We start from the raw sequence: 19,855 nt of genomic DNA, 5'->3' as shown, positions 1-19,855 counted from the left end.
AATTGGCCACCAGTGCAAATAAACGCGGTAGCAAAACAAGTCCATAACTGAAACAACTTCCAAAGAGCTCAAGAAGCGTTATGCTGGGATCCACCATGCTGGCAATAAGCTTAGCCAGCTTATCAGATTTCTCCTGTTTGGCGCTAAAATCATCCAACGCTTGTTGTTGCACTAGAAAGTATGCATCTAAATTCAGGGACTTCCGCAGTCCTTCGGCTTCTTGTCGCAGCACACATGATTGATGTCTTTTAGCTTGTAGTTGAGACTCAAGAAACCAAACTGATTTAGACAGTGAGTTCGAATAGCTTGTGCCAGCGGTAGTGGCCAGTAACTCGAACCTTAAACCAAGACAGGACTTTGGGGTTGTCTCACTGTCTTCAAGATAGTTTTCCTTATTTGTTTTATCAGCTTTGTTGGAGACCAACAAGGATGTCTCACTATCCTAAACCTTATCTGCATTACTTCACTACTAGGAAATAGCTTATAGGTGGACGCTTACGAGTAGCGCGCTATATTCACCCACGCTACATCTAAGTAATAGTAGAGAGCTATACGATCCCCTCGCTACTAGTAAATATTACTGGTAGCACATGGAAAAAAACACGCTATTAGTAAATATCTCCCACAGACAGGGCATAGTAGTAGCGCGGGGTGCAAAACCTACACTACTACTAATAGCTATAGCGCACGTGAGACACCCCATGCTACTATTGAGCTCGCACACCACCAACCTATCTCTCTCTCTCATGCAAATCCCTCAAAAAAATATTGCAAACCCCCACCCCTCTCGGTCGAGCTCCTCTTCCCCACGATCTCCTCACCGCCACCACCACCCACTCCGTCGATTGTTGTCGGTTTCGGCGAGCTCCGGCCGCGTGCAACACACCCCAAGCTCCGCCCCTCTCTCCCCTCCATCCAAATCCGTGCCTCAAAGACCGCACCCTTGCCAGTGGTTAGGGTTTCGGGCGCCTCCCGTGTTCTTGCCGGAATCCAGCGATGGCGAGGCCCAGGTAGGCCCTTCCCCTCCTCCCCTGATCAGGTCCAACCTCTCCTCCACACCTCACCTTCTCCTCCTATCCGTCCCTTTGCTGCAGGTCACCATGGCGCGGAAACAACAATGACGGCAAGAGAGCAGGCCCGACCCTGAGGGGGGGGGGGGCAGGAGGGGCGGTCGCCCCAGGCCCCTAGCCAGGTACATGCGAGGTTGAGAGCAGCCACACGATCTGCCTTGAGGCAGCATTAGAGCACTAGCAGTTATCTCCTTTAGGGGTGACAAATATAATGTCAGGAGCAGGGTAACAAATATAATTGCTCAGTCTCTGAAACCAACTCCGATCCCCTCTATTAATTGTTCAGCTATGCATATGGCAGGACCTGTCTAATTCTGAACCCAAACTAGTTCTGTAGTAGCAGTATAAGATATGTAGCCTGTCATCTGCGGCTCTGCCTGGTTTATTACACATACAGGCTGATCCCCCCCACTTAATAACACAGTACCTGCAAAAATAGAAATGTGTAGTGGATTGTATGAATATATTAGTGGCAACATTTTTCACCTCCTTCTGGTGGAATCCGAGCGCAGTGTGTGTTGGATAATGGAGAAGATAGCTAATGGCTCTTTACCTCTAGGTTATTTGTTTTGTGCAGCTAGCAATAGGTAACACATCAGGGATGGATTGAGGAGTAAATACACATGACTACGCACAATAATAAACACTGCTAAATTAGACAACTAGCTATGGTTTCTATCTTTCTTCTTCTTTTGCTATGCATTTTTTCCTTTCCTTCTCAATGCAAGGCTGTCATTAGAGCACTAGTTTTTATCTCCTTCAGCAAACTGGCCCTTGGGCCTCTCTTTCATTAGCAAGGAAGAAAGAAACGTTGATGGATGATGTAGTGATAGTGGGCGACAGCAGACCAGGGCATGAAGCGCAGAGGTTCAGTAATTAGGTGTTTGTTCCCAAAAAAAGTAATTAGGTGTTTGTAGACTTGATTCTAAAAAAAGGTGTTTGTTGCTTGTGGAGATAGAAAAAAGTGGCTCAACCTAACAAACTAATATCTCAAAAAAGAAATACAAACCTAGCAAACTAATATGGTGGGAGAGAGTCAGAAGCACACATCGACATGGCAAATGGCAGGCAAGTAACACATGCCCAAGCCGTAGTGTCTTCCTTTGATTTGTTTCTGCAACAAGTAAGGACTAGCCTCCAGCTGTTACTATTGATGCATGTGCATGTGCTAAAAAGAAAGAAAATACCCTGATTTGAACGCTGACGCGTACTAACAAGTTTTCACTTCCCGAACGTGGCCGCAGGGGTGATTGACACTAACTACAGCTGCCTGGTGGGCATCGTGCTCTTCAACCACTAGGAGGTGGACTTCACCGTGAAGCCCGGCGTCCGTGCCTCACGGATGATCGTCCATGTGATCATGAAGCCGGATGTTGCCAAGGTAGAGGACCTTGATGCCATTGTTTGGGGTGAGGGAGGATTCGGGTGCGGCGACGTCTGAACTCCGGACCTTGGTAGATACATGTAGATAAGTTGTCTGTTTAGGCTTGTGGTGTAACACTAGGGAAGGTAGAGGACCTTGATGCCATTGTTTGGGGTGAGGGAGGATTCGGGTGCGGCGACGTGTGAACTCCGGACCTTGGTAGATACATGTAGATAAGTTGTCTGTTTAGGCTTGTGGTGTAACACTAGCGCAGGTTCAAATAGTAGTACCGCGGGTTGCACCCGTGCTACTACTAACTTTGTAGTAGTAGCGTGGGTGGAACCTACTCTACTACTAACTTGTTAGGTGTAGCGCGATAGTAGTAGTGCGGTGACCCGTGCTACTACTAACCAAAAAACCCATGCTACTAGTTGCCTTTTCCCTAGTAGTGCATCCTTTACCATTGCTTATAAGGTACTCTTCACCAATATTCTATCAGCATTCTAAAAGAAGAAACAAGCAGACACATAACAGGTTTAGCATGTAGTATATGAAACTCATTTCGGTGAACCAGTTCATTAGTAAGGTGGACAGGATTAAAGTACCAAGTCTTCTATCGCCAACTAGTACATAATAAAAGCATCAAACAAACATATATCTATGTCCTATGGTCACTGCATTGTCTTGCCAAATCAAAATAGAGACACGGTTCAAATCATATCAGTTCAAGACAAAGCAGCATTGAAAGAATACAAAGCATGGGAAACTACACGGCAGAACAAGATTTCAGATGGGTACCACGGGTCTACATGTACAATGACACTATTGGCTCTGTTGTGATGCTACTAATGTGCATGATATCAGAAGTCAACTGTATACACAATTGAAATTGTAATTAACAGAGCTATTTATAAGAGCAAACCTGTTAAAGAAACATGCTTAAACATACATGTTGTGCCATTGGAGTTTCGATTGGATATTTCAATTTAAAAATAAGTTTGTATGAGTAAATATAGTGATACAAGAGCAAAGAAGTATGCATGATAGCATTGGAATCTTAAATGAGAACAGTTGTTCTTCAGGTTTAAGCACTTGTTCTACACGAACATAGTACAGTAAGACGAAGACATATAGTACTTAAAAATAAAAAATGAGTTCATAGACCTTACCACATTCTTGGTTAGGGACCAGTACAGAACAAGGTGTTCCCAGTCCTCATCCCGTAAATGTGTCTCGAGAGAACGTAAGGGAATTTGATGGGTTTCTTTGCTAGTGAAGTACGTTTTCTTCAGGTAATTCTGATACTGCCACCAAGCATTCTTAAAGATAGCAGAGGTATTAGCATAGGTTACCCTCATCCTGAGTTTCCAAATTGGTCCTTCTCTATAGAGAAAAATGGGAACATTTGCTGTATTATAACCATCATCACTACAAAAAAATACACTTCCGTGATGAAACGTGTTTGTCACAGCAGGTCGCATTTTTTGTCATGCATGTACATCCATGACGATTTTAAGTGTGAGGCACAGCTATGGAAATCTTATATTACTACTTCAAGTATATAAAAAGTACAAAAAGCACAAGGACACTACATATGTATAGTGCATCAACACAATGTATATTGTTTTTCACATATTCTGTTGCTTGTTTTGATGTGTCGATTGCGATCAAACATGCCATTGGGATCTAGGATTGGACCCTATGATGAGGTGTGTCAGGAATTAGCACAAATAGCTAATTTCACTAGTTCAAGCATCACAAGTTCCCAATTTCTGTAAATGAATGCCTAGTTTTGGATATCCCAGCTGATATTTTAGTGAAAACCCAAGTGTAGGGGATCTTGTGTAGCCTTTTTTGATAAGTAAGAGTGTCGAACCCAATGAGGAGCTAAAGGTAGAATGAATAGTATCTTCATGTTCTATTGACCACCGATAAAACTCTACGCACACCAACCTTTGCTTTACCTAGAAATAGTAATAAACTACTTTCTAGGTGTAATGGGATAAGTTTGTAAGATAATAAAGAACGTGAAAAATAAAAGTTAGGTGTTGTTTTAATAAAAGAACAATTAAGTTAGTATAGCAAGTGTGTAAAAGTGATGATAGTATTTGCAAAATTGTCCTAGGCAATTGATAACAAGATCGGTAATCATTATTGCGAATTTATATGAGGGAGAGGCATGAGCTAACATACTTTCCCTACTTGGATTATATGCACTTATGATTGGAACTCTAGCAAGCATCCGCAAATACTAGAGATCATTAAGGTAAACCCGACCATAGACTTAAGTGTAAAGTACCCTTTATCCCATACGTAACAACTCGCTTATCTGTGTTTAGGTTTCCGTCACTCCCACAACCGACGATGCGCAAGTCATGAGCATATCACAACACCCTACAGCAGGAATCCCCCATGTGTGCGCGACACGGAAGGCACCATAGGACAACACCAAAATAAAACATGTAACTCAAACCAATCAAGATCATTAATCAACCCATAGGACAAAAGGAATCTACTCAAACATCATAGGATGGCTACACAACTTTGGATAATAATATATAGCATAAAGCATCATGTTCAAGGGGTGAAAGTGCAACTAATCCCCGGGTGGTTTTGGTAATTAATAACAACATATATGTCATTGATCTAATGCTCATTGCTAATAGATTTCAGAAAAGATCAATGATTGGCATGTCAAGGACTAATGGATGTGGACGCCTCAATATGCTAAGGACAAAATTGGCATAGCTTCAAGACTCTACATTTTTTATTTAGTGATCCAAGGTCACATTGTGTCCCTTAGGAAAGCCAATACTATTAAAAGGGGATGAGGTATTGATCATGAGGTTATTGCTCAAGTACTTAGTGATATTGCTACAAAAATCCTCAGCAACTTTCTCAAACACATCTGTCCAAACCCCAATTCTTCATCTCGATCCCGTTGATATCTTTTACTCCGGACTCATTGAGATGAACCCACACATTGCCACAGCCAAACCCTAGCAATTCGGTTTGACCAAAATGGATCTCAGTCACACCGAGATGGCCTTGCCATGTTTCTGGAATGACATTGTTTCACTTTGGAATCACCGAGTTGAAACAATCGGAAATTCCAAAACGAGATTCTGCCCTAGCCATTGCACTTCGGTCCGACCGAGTTGTTCAACTTCGGTCCCATCGAAAAGCCCAACTTTCATATCTTTTACACAGATCTGTCTCACCGAGTTTATGTTCGATCTCATCAATTTGAGTCAAAAGTGTGTAACGGTTGGATTTTGGGTGAAGGCTATTTATACCACTCCACCCCCACATACTCTCTAAGAGAGCCATCAGAATGAAACACTACTTCCACCTACTCATGTGTTGAGATCAAGAGATTCCAATCCTACCATTTGAACCTTGATTTCCAGCCTCTTCAAGTTGCTTTCCACTCCAATCCTTCTCCTATCCGAGATAAATCTGTGAGAGAGAGATTGAGTGTTGAGGAGACTATCATTTGAAGCACAAGAGCAAGTAGTTCATCACCAACACAACATCTATTACCTTTTGGAGAGTGGTGTCTCCTAGACTGGTTAGGTGTCACTTGGGAGCCTCCAAAATCATGTGGAGTTAAAGCAAGGAGTTTGTAAGGGCAAGGAGATCGCCTACTTAGTGAAGATCTACCCGAGTGAGGCTAGTCCTGTTGGGGAACGTAGCATGCAATTTCAAAAAAACTCCTACGCTCATGGAAGATCTATCTAGGAGATGCATAGCAACGAGAGGGGGAGAGTGTGTCCATGTACCCTCGTAGACCTATAGCGGAAGCGTTTGACAACGCGGTTGATGTGGTCAAACTTCTTCTTGTTCTGACCGATCAAGCACCGAACGTACGACACCTCCGAGCTCTGCACACGTTCAGCTCGATGACGTCCCTCGAACTCTTGATCTAGCAAAGTGTCGAGAGAGTGTTTCGTCAGCATGACGGCGTAGTGACGGTGATGGTGAAGTGATCCGTGCAGGGCTTCGCCTAGGGACTACGTGAATATGACCGGAAGCGTAAACTGTGGAGGGAGGTGCCGTACACGGCTAGGAATCAATGTTGTGTCTTCTAGCGGTGCCCCCCCTCATATATATAGGTTAGAGGGGAGGAGAGGCAGCCAAGGGGGCGCCCCAAGTAGGAGGAATACTACTTGGGCGCCTCCCAATTCGGCCTCCCCCCTTCCATATTCATCCGGAGGGGGAAGGAAGGAGGAGGGAGGAGAGAAGGAATGGGGAAGCAGAATCCCTCCCCTTCCTTTCTCTCTTCCCCTCTTTCCTTCCTCCTTATTTTGGCCTACATGGGGCGCACCAGCCCCCTAGGGGCTGGTCTGTCCCCTTCTTGGCCCATTAGGCCCATGTAGTTGCCGGAGGGATGCCCGGAACCCCTTCCGGTGACCCGATATGTACCCGGTACCCCCGGGAACACTGAAGGAAATATGCCCTAGAGGCAATAATAAAGTTATTATTTATTTCCTTATTTCATGATAAATGTTTATTATTCATGCTAGAATTGTATTAACCGGAAACTTGATACATGTGTGAACACATAGACAAACATAGTGTCACTAGTATGCCTCTACTTGACTAGCTCGTTAATCAAAGATGGTTGAGTTTCCTAGCCATAGACATGAGTTGTCATTTGATTAACGGGATCACATCATTAGGAGAATGATATGATTGACTTGACCCATTCCGTTAGCTTAGCACTTGATCGTTTAGTATGTTGCTATTGCTTTCTTCATGACTTATACATGTTCCTATGACTATGAGATTATGCAACTCCCGTTTAACGGAGGAACACTTTGTGTGCTACCCAACATCACAACGTAACTGGGTGATTATAAAGGTGCTCTACAGGTGTCTCCGAAGGTACTTGTTGGGTTGGCGTATTTCGAGATTAGGATTTGTCACTCCGATTGTCGGAGAGGTATCTCTGGGCCCTCTCGGTAATGCACATCACTTAAGCCTTGCAAGCATTGCAACTAATGAGTTAGTTGTGGGATGATGTATTACGGAACGAGTAAAGAGACTTGCCCGTAACAAGATTGAACTAGGTATTGAGATACCGACGATCGAATCTCGGGCAAGTAACATACCGATGACAAAGGGAACAACGTATGTTGTTATGCGGTCTGACCGATAAAGATCTTCGTAGAATATGTGGGAGCCAATATGAGCATCCAGGTTCCGCTATTGGTTATTGACCGGAGACGTGTCTCGGTCATGTCTACATTGTTCTCGAACCCGTAGGGTCCGCACGCTTAAAGTTCGATGACGGTTGTATTATGAGTTTTTGTGTTTTGATGTACCGAAGCTAGTTCGGAGTCCCGGATGAGATCGGGGACATGACGAGGAGTCTCGAAATGGCCGAGACGTAAAGATCGATATATTGGACGACTATATTCGGACTTCGGAAAGGTTCCAAGCGATTCGAGTATTTTTTGGAGTACCGGGGAGTTATGGGAATTCACCGGGAGAAGTATTGGGCCTTATTGGGCCATACGGGAATAGAGGAGAGAGGCCAAAAGGAAGGAGGCGCGCGCCCCCCCTCTGGTCCGAATTGGACAAGGGGTGCAGCACCCTTTTCCTTTTCCCTCTCCTCCTCTTTCCTTCTCTCCTACTCCGGAAAGGAAAGGGGAATCCTGCTAGGACTTGGGAGTCCTAGTAGGACTCCCCACACTTGGCGCGCCCCCTCTAGGGCCGGCCTCTCCCTTGCTCCTTTATATACGAGGGCAGGGGCACCCCATGGACACAACAATTGATCTCTTGATCTCTTAGCCATGTGCGGTGCCCCCCTCCACCATAATCCACCTCGATAATATCGTAGCGGTGGTTAGGCGAAGCCCTGCGTCGGTAGAACATCATCATCGTCACCACGCCGTCGTGCTGACGGAAGTCTCCCTCAAAGCTCGGCTGGATCGGAGTTTGAGTGACATCATCGAGCTGAACGTGTGCTGAACTCGGAGGTGTCGTGCGTTCGGTACTTGATCGGTCGGATCGTGAAGACGTACGACTACATCAACCGCGTTGTGCTAACGCTTCCGCTTTCGGTCTACGAGGGTACGTGGACAACACTCTCTCCTCTCGTTGCTATGCATCACCATGATCCTGTGTGTGCGTAGGAAATTATTTAGAATTACTACGTTCCCCAACAGTGCTATCAGAGCCAGGTTTTATGCGTAGGTGTCATATGCACGAGTAGAACACAAGTGAGTTGTGGGCGATATAAGTCATACTGCTTACCAGCATGTCATACTTTGGTTCGGTAGTATTGTTGGATGAAGCGGCCCGGACCGACATTACGCGTACGCTTATGCGAGACTGATTCTACCGACGTGCTTTGCACAGAGGTGGCTGGCGGGTGTCAGTTTCTCCAACTTTAGTTGAACCGAGTGTGGCTACGACCGGTCCTTGCGAAGGTTAAAACAGCACCAACTTGACAAACTACCGTTGTGGTTTTGATGCGTAGGTGAGAACGGTTCTTGCTAAGCCCGTAGCAGCCACGTAAAACTTGCAACAACAAAGTAGAGGACGTCTAACTTGTTTTTGCAGGGCATGTTGTGATGTGATATGGTCAAGACATGATGCTAAATTTTATTGTATGAGATGATCATGTTTTGTAACCGAGTTATTGGCAACTAGCAGGAGCCATATGGTTGTCACTTTATTGTATGCAATGCAATCGCCTTGTAATGCTTTACTTTATCACTAAGCGATAGCGATAGTCGTAGAAGCATAAGATTGGCGAGACGACAACGATGCTACGATGGAGATCAAGGTGTCGCGCCGGTGACGATGGTGATCATGACGGTGCTTCGGAGATGGAGATCACAAGCACAAGATGATGATGGCCATATCATATCACTTATATTGATTGCATGTGATGTTTATCTTTTATGCATCTTATCTTGCTTTGTTTGACGGTAGCATTATAAGATGATCCCTCACTAAATTATCAAGGTATAAGTGTTCTCCCTGAGTATGCACCGTTGCGAAAGTTCTTCGTGCTGAGACACCACGTGATGATCGGGTGTGATAGGCTCTACGTTCAAATACAACGGGTGCAAAACAGTTGCACGCGCGTAATACTCAGGTTAAGCTTGACGAGCCTAGCATATAACAGATATGGCCTCGGAACACGGAGACCGAAAGGTCGAGCGTGAATCATATAGTAGATATGATCAACATAGTGATGTTCACCGTTGAAACTACTCCATCTCACGTGATGATCGGACATGGTTTAGTTGATATGGATCACGCGATCACTTAGAGGATTAGAAGGATGTCTATCTAAGTGGGAGTTCTTAAGTAATATGATTAATTGAACTTAAGTTTATCATGAACTTAGTCCTGATAGTATTTTGCAAATTATGTTGTAGATCAATAGCTCGCGTTGTTGCTTCCCTGTGTTTATTTTTGATATGTTCCTAGAGAAAAATTATGTTGAAAGATGTTAGTAGCAAAGATGCGGATTGGATCCGTGATCTGAGGATTATCCTCATTGCTGCACAAAAGAATTATGTCCTTGATGCACCGCTAGGTGACATACCTATTGCAGGAGCAGATGCAGACGTTATGAACGTTTGGCTAGCTCAATATGATGACTACTTGATAGTTTAGTGCACCATGCTTAACGGCTTAGAATCGGGACTTCAAAGACATTTTGAACGTCATGGACCATATGAGATGTTCCAGGAGTTGAAGTTAATATTTCAAGCAAATACCCGAGTTGAGAGATATGAAGTCTCCAACAAGTTCTACAGCTAAAAGATGGAGGAGAATAGCTCAAGCAGTGAGCATGTGCTCAGATTGTCCGGGTACTACAATCGCTTGAATAAAGTGGGAGTTAATCTTCCAGATAAGATAGTGATTGACAGAATTCTCTAGTCACCATCACCAAGTTAGTAGAACTTCGTGATGAACTATAATATGCAAGGGATAACAGAAACAATTCCCAAGCTCTCCGTGATGCTGAAATCGACGAAAGTAGAAATCAAGAAAAACATCAAGTGTTGATGGTTGACGAGACCACTAGTTTCAAGAAAAGGGCAAAGGGAAGAAGGGGAACTTCAAGAAGAACGGCAAGCAAGTTGCTGCTCAAGTCAAGAAGCCCAAGTCTGGTCCTAAGCCTGAGACTAAGTGCTTCTACTGCAAAGGAACTAGTCACTGGAAGCGGAACTGCCCCAAGTATTTGGCGGATAAGAAGGATGGCAAACTGAACAAAGGTATATTTGATATACAGATTATTGATGTGTATTTTACTAGTGTTCGTAGCAACCCCTCGGTATTTGATACTGGTTCAGTTACTAAGAGTAGTAACTCGAAACAGGAGTTGCGGAATGAACAGAGACTAGTTAAGGGTGAAGTGACGATGTGTGTTGGAAGTGGTTCCAAGATTGATATGATCATCATCGCACGCTCCCTACACTTTTGGGATTAGTGTTGAACCTAAATAAGTGTTATTTGGTGTTTGCGTTGAGCATGAATATGATTTGATCATGTTTATTGCAATATAGTTATTCATTTAAGTTAGAGAATAATTGTTGTTCTATTTACATGAATAAAACCTTCAATGGTCATACACCCAATGAAAATGGTTTGTTGAATCTCGATCGTAGTGATACACATATTCATAATATTGAAGCCAAAAGATGCAAAGTTAATAATGATAGTGCAACTTATTTGTGGCACTGCCATTTAGGTCATATTGGTGTAAAGCACATGAAGAAACTCCATGCTGATGGGATTTTGGAATCACTTGATGCTTGCAAACCATGCCTCTTGGGCAAGATGACTAAAACGCCGTTCTCTGGAACAATGGAGCAAGCAACAGATTTGTTGGAAATCATACATACTGATGTATGTGGTCCGATGAATATTGAGGCTCGTAGCGGGTATCATTATTTTCTGACCTTCACAGATGATTTGAGCAGATATGGGTATATCTACTTAATGAAACAGAAGTCTGAAACATTTGAAAAGTTCATATAATTTCAGAGTGAAGTGGAAAATCATCGTAACAAGAAAATAAAGTTTCTACGATCTAATCGTGGAGAAGAGTATTTGAGTTACGAGTTTGGTCTTCAGTTAAAACAATGTGAAATAGTTTCACTGCTCACGCCACCTGGAACACCACAGTGTAATGGTGTGTCCGAACATCGTAACCGTACTTTATTAGATATGGTGCAATCTATGATGTCTCTTACCGATTTACCACTATTGTTTTGGGGTTATGCATTAAAGACAGATGCATCCACGTTAAAAAGGGCACCATCTAAGTCCGTTGAGACGACACAATATGAACTGTGGTTTGGCAAGAAACCAAAGTTGTCGTTTCTTAAAGTTTGGGGTTGTGATGCTTATGTGAAAAAGCTTCAACCTGATAAGCTCGAACCCAAATCGGAGAAATGTGTCTTCATAGGATACCCAAAGGAGACTGTTGGGTACACCTTCTATCACAGAGCCGAAGGCAAGATATTCGTTGCTAAGAATGGATCCTTTCTAGAGAAGGAGTTTCTCTCGAAAGAAGTGAGTGGGAGGAAAGTAGAACTTGATGAGGTAACTGTACCTGCTCCCTTATTGGAAAGTAGTTCATCATAGAAACCGGTTCCTGTGACACCTACACCAATTAATTAGGAAGCTAATGATGATGATCATGAAACTTCAGATCAAGTTACTACCGAACCTCGTAGGTCAACCAGAGTAAGATCCACACCAGAGTGGTACGGTAATCCTATTCTGGAGGTCATGTTACTTGACCATGACGAACCTACGAACTATGAGGAAGCGATGATGAGCCCAGATTCCGCAAAATGGCTTGAGGCCATGAAATCTGAGATGGGATCCATGTATGAGAACAAAGTATGGACTTTGATTGACTTGCCCAATGATCGGCGATCCATTGAGATTAAATGGATCTTCAAGAGGAAGACGGACGCTGATAGTAGTGTTACTATCTACAAAGCTAGAATTGTCGCAAAAAGGTTTTCAACAAGTTCAAGGTGTTGACTACGATGAGAGTTTCTCACTCGTATCTATGCTTAAGTCTGTCCGAATCATGTTAGCAATTGCCGCATTTTATGAAATCTGGCAAATGGATAAACAAAACTGCATTCCTTAATGGATTTATTAAAGAAGAGTTGTATATGATGCAACCAGAAGGTTTTGTCAATCCTAAAGGTGCTAACAAAATATGCAAGCTCCAGCGATCCATCTATGGACTGGTGCAAGCATCTCGGAGTTGGAATATATGCTTCGATAAGTTGATCAAAGGATATAGTTTTATAGAGACTTGCGGTGAAGCCTGTATTTACAAGAAAGTGAGTGGGAGGACTACAGCATTTCTGATAACTATATGTGAATGACATATTGTTGATCGGAAATAATGTAGAATTATTCTGCAAAGCATAAAGGAGTGTTTGAAAGGAGTTTTTTAAAGAAAGACCTCGGTGAAGCTGCTTACATATTGAGCATCAAGATCTATAAAGATAGATCAAGACGCTTGATAAGTTCTTCAATGAGTACATACCTTGACAATATTTTGAAGTAGTTCAAAATGGAATAGTCAAAGAAAGAGTTCTTGCCTGTGTTACAAGGTGTGAAATTGAGTAAGACTCAAAGCCCGACCATGGCAGAAGATAGAAAAGAGAATGAAAGTCATTTCCTATGCCTCAGTCATAGGTTCTATAAAGTATGCTATGCTGTGTACCAGACCTATTGTGTACCTCACCATGATTTTGGCAAGACGGTACAATAGTGATCTAGGAGTAGATCACTGAACAACGGTCAAAATTATCCTTAGTGGAATAAGGAAATATTTCTCGGTTATGGAGGTGACAAAAGGTTCGTCGTAAAGAGTTACGTCGATGCAAGTTTTGACACAGATCTGGATGACTCTAAGTCTCGATCTAGATGCATATTGAAAGTGGGAGCAATTAGCTAGAGTAGCTCCGCGCAGAGCATTGTAGACATAGAAATTTGCAAAATACTTACGGATCTGAATGTGACAGACCCGTTGACTAAAATTATCTCACAAGCAAAACATGATCACACCTTAGTACTCTTTGGGAGTTAATCACATAGCGATGTGAACTAGATTATTGACTCTAGTAACCCTTTGGGTGTTGGTCACATGACGATGTGAACTATGGGTGTTAATCACATGGTGATGTGAACTATTGATGTTAAATCACATGGCGATGTGAACTAGATTATTGACTCTAGTGCAAGTGGGAGACTGAAGGAAATATGCCCTAGAGGCAATAATAAAGTTATTATTTATTTCCTTATTTCATGATAAATGTTTATTATTCATGCTAGAATTGTATTAACCGGAAACTTGATACATGTGTGAATACATAGACAAACATAGTGTCACTAGTATGCCTCTACTTGACTAGCTCGTTAATCAAAGATGGTTGAGTTTCCTAGCCATAGACATGAGTTGTCATTTGATTAACGGGATCACATCATTAGGAGAATGATATGATTGACTTGACCCATTCCGTTAGCTTAGCACTTGATTGTTTAGTATGTTGCTATTGCTTTCTTCATGACTTTTACATGTTCCTATGACTATGAGATTATGCAACTCCCGTTTACCGGAGGAACACTTTATGTGCTACCAAACGTCACAACGTAACTGGGTGATTATAAAGGTGCTCTACAGGTGTCTCCGAAGGTACTTGTTGGGTTGGCGTATTTTGAGATTAGGATTTGTCACTCCGATTGTCGGAGAGGTATCTCTGGGCCCTCTCGGTAATGCACATCACTTAAGCCTTGCAAGCATTGCAACTAATGAGTTAGTTGTGGGATGATGTATTATGGAACGAGTAAAGAGACTTGCCGGTAACGAGATTGAACTAGGTATTGAGATACCGATGATCGAATCTCGGGCAAGTAACATACCGATGACAAAGGGAACAACGTATGTTGTTATGCGGTCTCACCGATAAAGATCTTCGTAGAATATGTGGGAGGCAATATGAGCATCCAGGTTCCGCTATTGGTTATTGACCGGAGACGTGTCTCGGTCATGTCTACATTGTTCTCAAACCCGTAGGGTCCGCACGCTTAAAGTTCGATGGCGGTTATATGATGAGTTTTTGTGTTTTGATGTACCGAAGGTAGTTCGGAGTCCCGGATGAGATCGGAGACATGACGAGGAGTCTCGAAATGGCCGAGATGTAAAGATCGATATATTGGATGACTATATTCGGACTTCGGAAATGTTCCGAGTGATTCGGGTATTTTTCGGAGTACCGGAGAGTTACGGGAATTCACCGGGAGAAGTATTAGGCCTTATTGGGCCATACGGGAATAGAGGAGAGAGGCCAAAAGGAAGGAGGCGCGCGCCCCCCCTCTGGTCCGAATTGGACAAGGGGTGCAGCCCCCTTTTCCTTCTCCCTCGCCTCCTCTTTCCTTCTCTCCTACTCCGGAAAGGAAAGGGGAATCCTACTAGGACTTGGGAGTCCTAGTAGGACTCCCCACACTTGGCGCCCCCCCTCTAGGGCCGGCCTCTCCCTTGCTCCTTTATATACGGGGGCAGGGGGGCACCCCATAGACACAACAATTGATCTCTTGATCTCTTAGCCGTGTGCGGTGCCCCCCTCCACCATAATCCACCTCGATAATATCATAGCAGTGCTTAGGTGAAGCCCTGCATCAGTAGAACATCATCATCGTCACCACGCTGTCGTGCTGACGGAACTCTCCCTCAAAGCTCGGCTGGACCAGAGTTCGAGGGACGTCATTGAGCTGAACGTGTGCTGAACTCGGAGGTGCCGTGTGTTTTGTACTTGATCGGTCGGATCGTGAAGACGTACGACTACATCAACCGCATTGTGCTAACGCTTCCGCTTTCAGTCTACGAGGGTACGTGGACAGCACTCTCCCCTCTCGTTGCTATGCATCACCATGATCCTGTGTGTGCGTAGGAATTTTTTTGAAATTACTACGTTCCCCAACAAACACTTCCGGTTTCCGAATATTATAGTCCTATATATGAATCTTTACCTCTCGACCATTTCAAGACTCCTCGTCATGTTTGTGATTTCATTCGGGACTCCAAAAAACATTCGGTCACCAAATCATATAACTCATATAATACAAAATCGTCATCGAAGTTAAGCGTGCGAACCCTACGGGTTCGAGAACTATGTAGACATGACCGAGACACCTCTTCGGTCAATAACCAACAGCGGAACCTGGATGCTCATATTGGTTCCTACATATTCTACGAAGATCTTTATCGGTCGTACCGCAATGACAACATACGTAATTCCCTTTGTCATCGGTATGTTACTTGCCCGAGATTCGATCGTCGGTATCTTCATACCTAGTTCAATCTTGTTACCGACAAGTCTCTTTACTCGTTCCGTAATACATCATCCCACAACTAACTCATTAGTCACATTGCTTGCAAGGCTTATTATGATGTGTAGTACCGAGAGGGCCCAGAGATACCTCTCCAATACTTGGAGTGACAAATCCTAATCTCGATCTATGCCAACCCAACAAACACCTTCGGAGATACCTGTAGAGCATCTTTATAATCACCCAGTTACGTTGTGACGTTTGATAGCACACAAGGTATTCCTTCGGTATCCGGGAGTTGCATAATCTCATAGTCAAAGGAATATGTATATGCCATGAAGAAAGCAATAGCAATAAAACTTAACGATCATTGTGCTAAGCTAACAGATGGGTCTTGTCCATCACATCATTCTCCTAATGATGTGATCCCGTTCATCAAATGACAACACATGTCTATGGTTAGGAAACTTAACCATCTTTGATTAACGAGCTAGTCTAGTAGAGGCTTACTAGGGACACTGTGTTTTGTCTATGTATCCACACATGTATCAAGTTTCCGGTTAATACAATTCTAGCATGAATAATAAACATCTATCATGATATAAGGAAATAAAATATAAATAACAACTTTATTATTCATCTAGGGCATATTTCCTTCAGTCTCCCACTTGCACTAGAGTCAACAATCTAGTTCACATCGTCATGTGATTTAATACCAATAGTTCACATCTTTATGTGATTAGTTCGCATCGCCATGTGACTAACACCCAAAGGGTTTACTAGAGTCAATAATCTAGTTCACATCGCTATGTGATTAACACCCAAAGAGTACTAAGGTGTGATCATGTTTTGCTTGTGAGAGAAGTTTAGTCAACGGGTCTGCCACATTCAAAGCCGTATGTATTTTGCAAATTTTCTATGTTTACAATGCTCTGCATGGAGCTACTCTAGCTAATTGCTCCCAATTTCAATATGTATCCAGATTGAGACTCGGAGTCTTCCGGATTGGTGTAAACGCTTGCATCAATGTAACTCTTTACGACGAACTCTTTATTACCTCCATAACTGAGAAATATTTCCTTAGTCCTCTTAGGTAACTAAGGATAACTTTTACTACTCCTGGATCACTATCGTACCCCCTTGCCAAACTCATGGCAAGGTACACAATAGGTTTGGTACACATCATATCATACTTTATGGAACCTATGGCTGAGGCATAGGGAATGACTTTCATTCTCTTTCTATCTTCTGACGTGGTCTGGTTTTGAGTCTTTACTCATCTTTACACCTTGCATTACAGGCAGGAACTCCTTCTTTGACTGTTCCATTTTGAACTACTTCAAAATCTTGTCAAGGTATGTACTCATTGAAAAATCTTATCAAGCGTCTTGGTTTATCTCTATAGATCTTGATGCCCAATATGTAAGAAGCTTCATCGAGGTCTTTCTTTGAAAAACTCCTTTCAAACAGTCCTTTATGCTTTCCAGAAAAATTCTACATCATTTCCGATCAACAATATGTCATTCACATATATTTATCAGAAAGGCTGTAGTGCTCCCACTCACTTTCTTGTAAATACAGGCTTCACCGCAAGTCTGTATAAACTATATGCTTTGATCAACTCATCAAAGTGTATATTCCAACTCCGAGATACTTGCACCAGTCCATAGATGGATCACTGGAGCTTGCACTACATAGATGGATCGCTGGAGCTTGCCCATTTTGTTAGCACCTTTAGGATTGACAAAACCTTCTGGTTGCATCATATACAACTCTTCTTTAATAAATCCATTAAGGAATGTAGTTTTGATATCCATTTGCCGGATTTCATAAAATGCGGCAATTGCTAACATGATTCGGACAGACTTAAACATCGATACGAGTGAGAAAATCTCATCGTAGTCAACACCTTGAACTTGTCAAAAACATTTTTGCGACAATTCGAGCTTTCTAGATAGTAACACTACCATCAGCGTCCGTCTTCCTCTTGAAGATCCATTTATTCTCAATGGCTCGCCGATCATCGGGCAAGTCAACCAAAGTCCACACTTCATTCTCATACATGGATCCTATCTCAGATTTCATGGCCTCAAGCCATTTATCAGAATCTGGGCTCATCATTTCTTCTTCATAGTTCGTAGGTTCGTCATGGTCTAGTAACATGACTTCTAGAACAGGATTACCATACCACTCTGGTGCGGAACGTGCTCTGGTTGACCTATGAGGTTCGGTAGTAACTTGATTTGAAGTTTTATGATCATTATCATTAGCTTTCTCTCTAGTTGGTGTAGGGATCATGGGAACGGTTTTCTGTGATGAGCTACTTTCCAATTAGAGAGAAGGCATAATTACCTCATCAAGTTCTACTTTCCTCCCATTCACTTCTTTCGAGAGGAACTCCTTCTCTAGAAAGGATCCATTCTTAGCAACAAATATCTTGCCTTCGGATCTGTGGTAGAAGGTGTACCCAACAGTCTCCTTTGGGTATCCTATGAAGACGTACTTCTCTCATTTGGGTTTCAGCTTATCAGGCTGAAGCTTTTTCACATAAGCATCGCAACCCCAAACTTTAAGAAACGACAGCTTAGGTTTCTTGCCAAACCATAGTTCATATGGTGTCATCTTAACGGATTTAGACAGTGCCCTATTTAACATGAATGCAGCTGTCTCTAATGCATGAACCCCAAAATGATAGTGGTAAATCGGTAAGAGACATCATAGATCGCACCATATCTAATAAAGTACGGTTACGACGTTCAGACAGACCATTACGCCGTGGTGTTCCAGGTGGCGTGAGTTGTGAAACTATTCCACATTGTTTTAAATGAAGGCCAAACTCGTAACTCAAATATTCGCCTCCGCAATCAGATTGTAGAAACTTTATTTTCTTGTTATGATGATTCTCCACTTCACTATGAAATTCTTTGAACTTTTCAAATGTTTCAGACTTGTGTTTCATCAAGTAGATATACCCATATCTGCTTAAATCATCTGTGAAGGTCAGAAAATAACGATACCCGCTGCGAGCCTCAACACTCATTGGACTGCATACATCGGTATGTATTATTTCCAATAAGTCAGTGGCTCACTCCATTGTTCCGGGGAACGGAGTTTTAGTCATCTTGCCCATGAGGCATGGTTTGCAAGCATCAAATGATTCATAATCAATTGATTCCAAAAGTCCATCCACATGGAGTTTCTTCATGCGCTTTACACCAATATGGCATAAACGGTAGTGTCACAAGTATGTTGCACTATCATTATCAACTTTGCATCTTTTAGCATCAATATTATGAATATGTGTATTATTATGATCGCGATTCAATAAACTATTTACATTGGGTGTATGAACATAGAAGGTTTTATTCATGTAAACATAACAACAATTATTCTCTGATTTAAATGAATAGCCGTATTGCACTAAACATGATCCAATCATATTCATGCTCAACGCAAACACCAAATAACATTTATTTAGGTTCAACACTAATCCCGAAGGTAGAGGGAGTGTGCGATGGTGATCGTATCAACCTTGGAATTACTTCCAACACACATCGTCACCTCGTCCTTAACTAGTGTCTATTTATTTTGCAACTCCTGTTTCGAGTTACTACTCTTAGCAACTGAACCAGTATCAAATACCGAGGGGTTGCTATAAACACTAGTAAATGATACGTCTCCAACGTATCTATAATTTTTGTTTGTTCCATGCTATTATATTATCTATTTTGGATGTTTAATGGGCTTTAATATGCTCTTTTATATTATTTTTGGGACTAACCTATTAACCGGAGGCCCAGTGCCAGTTTCTATTTTTTTTGCCTATTTTAGAGTTTCGCAGAAAAGGAATACCAAACGGAGTCCAAACAGAATGAAACCTTCGCGATGATCTTTCTTGGACCGACAGCAATCCAGAAGACTTGGAGTCGAAGTCTGGAACTCCATGAGGCGGCCACGAGGCAGGAGGGCGCGCCCAGGGGGTAGGCGCGCCCCCACCCTCGTGGGCCCCTCATAGCTCCACCGACGTACTTCTTTCGCCTATATATACTCTTACCCGTGATATCCACTTTTCACAGAGAGCCACGAAACC

This window comes from Triticum aestivum, chromosome 5D (assembly GCF_018294505.1).
Source record: "Triticum aestivum cultivar Chinese Spring chromosome 5D, IWGSC CS RefSeq v2.1, whole genome shotgun sequence".
Taxonomy (NCBI): Eukaryota; Viridiplantae; Streptophyta; class Magnoliopsida; order Poales; family Poaceae; genus Triticum; species Triticum aestivum.
This window is presented reverse-complemented; position numbering follows the sequence as displayed.